Below are 8063 nucleotides of genomic sequence, written 5' to 3' on the forward strand. Positions count from 1 at the left end.
AGGATATGCCTTGACTACCCTATTATTTTTCTCTGTTGTCTTCCATCTTCAAAAAAAAGTTCATGATAAATAAAAGTTCTTGATACTTGTAAAGGAATAGCTTTTCTATGGCTAAAATGGTGGATTCCTTTCCAGAATGGAGGAGGGCTAATAAGCTTAATTCAAAAGAGACGTGAACATGGTTCGACTAAAAGCGTAAAGCCCTGAATTAATATATTAACTTTAATGTAGAACCTTTATACTCAGCGTGTGTCATGACTTAGACATTTCATCCCTATTATTAACTTATTTAGTACTGAATGTCACCCTTGAACATACGGTGTATATTTTCTTGCCTTAAGGTCCTTGCACCAGCGCTTGTCTCTGCTTGCATTGTTCTTTTCCTCACCTCCTCCACATTTCCCCTCAAGTGTGACCATCCCATGGAGGCCTATCCTCATAACTTTATTTAACAGTGTGCTTTCCCACAGCCTTGATTTCCTTTATGCTGCTCTGTCATTTCCATCACACTCTTTACTTTCTATGGTAATATGTTTTTTTGTTTATTACATGTCTCTCCCCATTAAAATGTTAGGCTCCATGAACTGTTTTATTCATTAACTTATCACAAAGACTTAGCCTGACATAAAGTAGGTTTTCAAAAATATTTGTTCATTGACAATACATTTCTTTGCAAGGGGTAGGATTAAAAATAATGCTGATAGTAAAACCTGTGGTAAAAATACATTTTTTTTGCATGGAAGTTTAACTAATTTAATTAGAGGTGGACAGTATGCTAAACAATGAAAAACAATATCATGTATGAATTAAATTTTTATTTTTGAAATTTAAATAAATAGAAAAGATTTCATGTTGAAATTATGAAATATTAAAGAAAATAGCTGTAAAATGACTTAAGATATTGCTTATTAATGTTTCGTTTAGCTCCATTTTGGAGATGGGTTAATTTGACAAGTGGGTATTTACATCATGGAATTTTATAAATATAAATCAAAGGCTATGAAACACTTTTTTGGTATTGTTAGCCTTCATTTGACTATGAATGGATCAATGCCACTAAATAAATTGTGAAATGTTATAGTTCCCAGCTGAATATTCAGGCCATATTTAATCCAACCTTTCTTTGAATTCACATAGATAGTTACACATTTCTTAGTCTTTGGCCCTTTTGTAAAAATACCCACATATAACTTGTAGAACTGAACATCCTTATGACCTCTTCTGTGTCTAAATAATCTATTCACCTCCCAGTTGGTCTATATGTGTGTCATCATGAAATATTTGTTAAGTAAACAGATATATTGTTATAGATCAAGGATGAGGACTGTACTTTTTGGGAATATGACCACATTTTCCTTTTCAAAGAAGAAATTTTCTTCCATCATGGCTTCTTGTAGACAAATTTTTAGGAGCCTACCATATCAATTATAATCTTATTAGGATCAAGAAGATAATCATACAAGATAACTTAGCATTTTTATTATCTACTTGGGTCTGTCTCCAAAATATGGTAGTAGACTCCAAAGTATGATCTTGTTCTCCATGAAAGTAATAACATTAAAAAGATGTTTCTAAATAATTGAATATTTGACATTATATTTGACAACTCTTTAATGATGGACATTTTTCATTTATATATATTACCTGACATTCTTGACATTTATTTTGCTATGAGAAGAAGTTTATCACAAATGATTTTATACAAATGGATGAAAACTCTTATTTTATGCTACAATTTTCTTGACTTAAAACTGGAGAAATCAGCTATCAGATTCTAATGCCATGATAGAAGGCCACTGTCTAGGCAGATATGTTCATTTTGTGCTGTCAGGCACAATGGCCAGGCACAGTAGACTATCTTCTTGAGTTTACTTTCTCTTCTTTATTGTAGAACTAATTATCCGTGATACACATATATACTGCAATGGACTTTAAGCTGTGAAACAGATGCTGTTTTCAATGCTTCCTTATTGTTAGTAAGACTATATATTTACTGAAGAAAAAATAAACTTTGGAGAGAAGACAGTGGGAGAGAACTGATATTTGCGACATGTATACTATGTACAAACACAATATTAGGCAATTTATATACTTTTGTAATATATGTATCCAATGAAGTATTATGTTTCTGTATTTTACAAATAAAGAATCTGAGACTCAGAGAGAAGAAACGCCTCTCAATAGGGTACACAACTATTAAATGTCAGATACAGAGTTCAAAGAATCAGTGTTAATGCACCAAACTTGCCTGCTGATTCTCATTGCCGGGATCTCTTGCTGAGATCAGTATCTCAGGCCCTCCACTTTGAGAATATGTTCTGGTTGCTCAGAGTACTTTTGTGGTAATCTAAATTTTAACAAGGTCTTCGCATAATTTCTATCATCAAGTAATTTTGGGAAACACTGTTCTACAACTTACTATTTTCTCTGAAGTTGAAAAACTGTGTCTGAGGAACAGACAATTCTAAGTGTCTCTATAGATACATAACTGTTATTCTTATGCTGTTTTATTACTGCAAATGAAGACTAAAATCTTTATAACTTTTTGAAAATTCAAAGAAATTACCAGAGTATGTGAAAAGAAGACAAGGGTTGTGATGAGAGTACCTAACAAAATGTTCAGGCAGTTTCACTTTTAAAATGTTTCTCCTAAGGCATTGTACTTACTAGATCACGAGCTACTTTGTGCTGATGGGCATGTTTTATTATACCTGGAGTGATCCCAAAAGCATTATCTGTGGGAGGGCCTTATTGTTTTCATTGTGCACTTATATTAGGTTGTGTGGAATTTGGGCAGCAACGTTAAATTACATTTCTCAGTAGCTTCGAGGCTCTATGTCTAATTACTGGCTTCTGTTCTTTATTGTATTGATCAGTAATGCAGTTCTATTCATCACCACAGTCTCAGTTAATTATCTTTGGTAATGATTTTCATGGTGTGAATAATCTACAGGACCCATTTGTAAAGATATTTTACATTGAGATTATTGGAAGGTATGACATCATAGTGAGCTGATAAGCTGTTGGAGAGATGATACCATGGGAGATGGTTACTTTGTATTGTATTTGCTTTGATTGAAAAGTTACAGAAGAGGGAACATAATGTAATTTTGCATTTACAAGATTATAATACTCCAAGTTGTGCAAGGACGTGGGGAAGGAGTCAACCATAACACAAACAGAAAATTAAACTTTCTCTGCATGCCTGAGCCAGTGGTAATACTAAGTTAGTGGATGGTTTGTCTATCTAGTAATGAAACTGAATATGCTCTTTATTTGATAAAATGAAATTGCTACTTATTATGTGTTTCAATTTTTAAATATTTGATGTGGAGAAAATAAATTACGATTTTTCCTTTGGTATTATTAGTTGGCATTTTAGAACAAATACAGATCTTTAGTAGATACGAAATTAATACTTAAGAATCTTTCTTTTAAAAACTCACATAATTATAAATTTTACCTAAAGATATTTTATTTTAGAAAGATGTTCAAAAGTTCTTTAGCTTAATTATATAAAATAAAATTAGAGTTGATTTGCAACAATTTAATAAAGTAAGATGTATCATAATTTTAGAAGAAATATAAAGTCTTCAAAATTTTTCAGTGTTTTTTATGTAAAAATTATATAAAATACATATAAAATGATCCACATCCTTTTAGAAATTCTTCTTTAAAGATGAGAAATGGTTGTTGGAAGAATCAAATAAAAAATGTCAAAATACATTATTAAATAAAAAATGTCATTGAGAGAATTATCTCTCTCCATCAATCAAAGTCAGATACATGTTTTATTATTTTGGTTACTCAAAATAATTATGATTGTAAAAGTTTAAAATACCTTTCCATTTGTCTTCAAGGCTCTATTCCTATTTTTCTCACTTAAATATTTTTCTTTTCATATAATGAAAACTAATTTTTCAGTACATTCGGAGTATGAGTGATGGGTACTGAAGCCTCAGAAATTAAATGATAAAACTGATATTTGTTGCCAGATTCTGATCTAAAATAGTTGAGTAATGATTTTTTTTTAAATCTCTATATGAAACAAATTTAATAGTAAAAAAGGTAAAGTCGTTTGGTTGTATGGATTAATGTCTGCTGTGGCAGTCAATTCCAAAAAAATTTTTTAATCTTATAAACTAAGTCCAATGTCACCTAAAGTTTATGACACTTTTAAGACTAAATATAATATCAGAACAGGTATTGCCTACTGAATAATTTTAATGTATTTTTATGTACTTGCTTATATAGTTAATTAGTTTTGATGGTGTCATCTCAAAACTTTAGCCTGAATTATTGTGACAAAACACACAATATATATTGATTTAATAATGGAAGACTTTAGTATATCATTAAATTCTGAGTGCTAGAAATTCTCAAAGCATGGGGACTAGTGTCTCAAAATTTGAAGAGATGTTTGATCTCAAAAGAGACATAATGAAACAATTTGATATTAACCCAGCCAACAGAATTACACCCAGCAAATATATTATATATTTTATGTTTTTAAAAAATTGACTTATCTATGTATATTTATCATTTATCTATCATCTATCTATCTCATCTATCTTTCATCTCATCAGTCTTTCTGTGGCTTCTGGTAATAAAGAGGGGCAAAATTTTATGCCGTATTCTTTGAAACCTAGTGTCTAGAGAAGGACATGCTAGAAGGTTCCAAAAGCTGATGTGTTTTCTCCACCCACCCAATTTCACCGTCATCTCCTATGAAGCACTTGGGACAATTAACTTCAAGGATTTGTCTCATTAGAAAGATATCACCAACATTTCTATAATATCCCAGGCACTCCGAGCACTTCTAACCTAAAGATATCTTAGAAACCTGGCCTACCCTGGGCGATCATATAGTTCTGGACACATGTAATGACCTAAACATGATAACTTTAGACAAGTCAGTTAACTTATCAGACTTTTTTTCTTCAAATTTAAATTGGGTGCAATAACAACATACTAGTCATAGGCTTTTTATAAAGATTAACTGAATCCAACCAGATAAAGATTATATAATAATGAAAGGATACAGGGATTGATTTTTATTTACATCCTCATCTCTTTATAATCTATTTGAGATATGTTTCTCTTGTTTTCTTATCACCTATTATTTCTTTTTTTAATTGAATTCTCTATAAATTAAGAATATGATCGCACATAGTATATGTGCTCTTTATTTTTTTCCATTATGTCATTCACTTTTTGCTTTTGTCATGACTGAGATTTCCTTAGAGGGTTTAAAAATATGTAATATTAATTTTCATATATTGTTTCTGGATTTGGTCTTGCTTAATAAAAGTTTTTGCCTAACCTAAGATTATAGTTTTGGAAACGAAGAAGAAAGTGAAGGGATTATGTACTCAATATATTCAATAGATATGAAATAGCACAAATGGAAGTTGGAAGATCTCTTAAGATGAAATTGATTAAGGCTTCATATGAAAAGATTATGGTCTGATTTGTGGCAGGAGTATTGATGATGAAGAGGAGAGCACTTTGAAAAGTATATTTAAGTAAAACTAATAGGATCATGTGGTGATGATATAGGTCAGAAACTAGTGACTAGTTCAAACTGAGACAATAATTACTTTGTGGCCTGTGGCAATTCACTTAACCTCTCTAGGTCTTCGTTTTCTTATCTATAATATAAATATGTTGAATTCAATTATCTCTGAAGTCCATTTTGTGTCTGAAATACTATAATTAAAAAAAAAGTCTCTGGAGACTCAAAGTGATAAGTGCTATCCCTTTCTATTAAAAGGGAAAAAAATATGAACAAATGAGCAAAGAAAAAATGTGCATATAAATAAATAACTAGATATTAATCGAAAACAACGATATGGAAGACAACAAAAACTATAATCGAAAGAAAAATGGATCTGAGCAGCAAAATATGTATTCTAATGTATACCGCATGCCACTCACAGTGGATAGTAAATAATTAGTGGGCAAAGATGAAGGATTTCCTGTGAACTGTGCCTGCGTATGCCTTGAAAAGAAACATCTAGGGTTTGAATTTTCTGAGAGGTGAAATTACATTCATTACTATGTTGCTCAGGAGCTGATTTCTCTAGGGATATATGGGTTTTCTGAAAATTTTTAAATGAGCGCTTCCCTGTAAATGAAAGAGCCATCTCCCATTCAGCAAGCAGTGGCAGACGGTATGTCAAGGAGAGATTCAAAATTTTTCCCCTTGCCAAATACTTAGATTTATTCCTTTATCCATAATCCCGTATTTTTTTCTCTAAAGATTATTTCTTTTCAATAGCTATATTGGAATGAGATACTCAATTAACGCAGCTTTTTCATATGCTTTGTCCTAACATTCAAATTATGAATATATAACTGATTTTAGAATGGTTTCTCTATAGATATTCCAATGAAACTAAACATGCATAAAAATAGATATGATATTTTCTAAAAATAAAATTAGTCTATTTATATCTTCATAAAATGCGAGATGCTTCCTTGTATTTTGTACTGTAATTAAGAATATAAGTTACAAGCTGGAAATGTGAAAGCTAACATGTACTGTGAGCATTTCATGTGTTGGAGAGTATGCTAAGTACTTTACACGCATTATCTCATTTAATTTGCACAGCAATTCAATGAAACAATAGATAGGGTTATTAATACCAATTTACAGATGGTAGAACCATATATATAATTAAGCAAAGAATTAAACTCTGGAGTATCATGCTTATATATTCATAGGTGGGATTAGCTCTCAAGAATTTGATTAATTATAAAGTAGAATTAAGGAACTTTCCATAGTGGCCATGCTGTCATTCCATTTTTTTCAATAGTATGTTCTCTTGGTATAAATCCACATACCTACATCAATATTAAAGTAAACATTACTGACTGTCATGCTTCTCAGTTAAAAAAGAATCTATATTAATATCTGCTACCCAAATTGTGACACTTTTAGAATATTCATTTAATATGTCTATTTTCTTGTGAAAATTTTGAAGTCTCCATTCATTTTAGACAAAAGTCATTTTTATTGTTGCATATCTGTTCAAAAGTATTTAGGTGAATGTTACTCTTTATTTTTTGATATTTGAAGATTTCTTTTTAAACATTTTTTTTTGTTATTTATTTATTTAGGCGAGGCAACCCTCGGTTGACCTCGCAGCTTGCAAGGACCTTGTTAGCTTACAATCCTCCTTATTTTTTATTTCTTTCTTACGCCTACAGCACCTGGTCTTTCTGGGTGGTCTCCCATCCAAGTACTAACCAAGCCTGACCCTGCTTAGCTTCCGAGATCCAATGGGATCAGGCTTGTTCAGGGTGGCATGGCCATAGACAATTTATTTTTTAAACATCTCATTAGGTTTCATAAAGAAATAGAATGGATATATATGTATACACACATATGTTATTAAAGTATTTTTAATAAAATAATAAAGTTTAATAAAGCACTCCTAGTAAAAATTCACACTTTATGGTAACTTTAAACCACTAAAGGATATCTGCGAAGCCTTCCAGTAATGAAAGGTACTAAATGAAATTACAAAATTAAAAATTTTGTCTTCAGTACTCATAATTTAGAGAAATTTATATATAAAATAGGATATATATTTTTATTAAAGATAACCTCTTTTTATTGTTGTGGATTATTTTATACAAATATTTCATTTTCCCTAAATATTATAGTATCCTTTTTTAGAGCACCTCAACTTATTAAAATTATCAGTGGAAGAAACTTATATGGAAGGGTGCATTATAAACATTCTCTGAAATTTTTAAAATTAAAAAGTCAATATATAAGAATATTTTAAAGAAAACCATTTTTAGCTGTGTTAATCCATTCTATGATGTGAAAATATTATACACAGGACAGATGTTTAGGAAATATATAACAGTGTATTCTTTTAAAACTTCATATGTCAACCTATACATCAAGTACCTTAAGTGGCCATTAATAAATACTTCAGCATTTAGTATTTTGATGACCTTTACTACTATCTCTAACTATTCAATGATTATAATAAGCAAATACTATTTAACAGCGCACATCAGTGCTTTCCAATAAAAATATAATGTGA

The 8063-nt window shown here is 30.5% G+C and overlaps 1 pseudogene; it reads right to left on the reverse strand.

Annotated features, from left to right (window-relative positions):
* Window positions 1-7203: 7203 nt before the first annotated feature.
* Window positions 7204-7322, reverse strand: LOC118614553 (annotated as a pseudogene).
* Between the last annotated feature and the right edge of the window lie 741 nt (window positions 7323-8063).

The sequence above is a fragment of the Rousettus aegyptiacus genome, unplaced genomic scaffold, assembly GCF_014176215.1.
Source record: "Rousettus aegyptiacus isolate mRouAeg1 unplaced genomic scaffold, mRouAeg1.p scaffold_m13_p_2, whole genome shotgun sequence".
Lineage (NCBI taxonomy): Eukaryota > Metazoa > Chordata > Mammalia > Chiroptera > Pteropodidae > Rousettus > Rousettus aegyptiacus.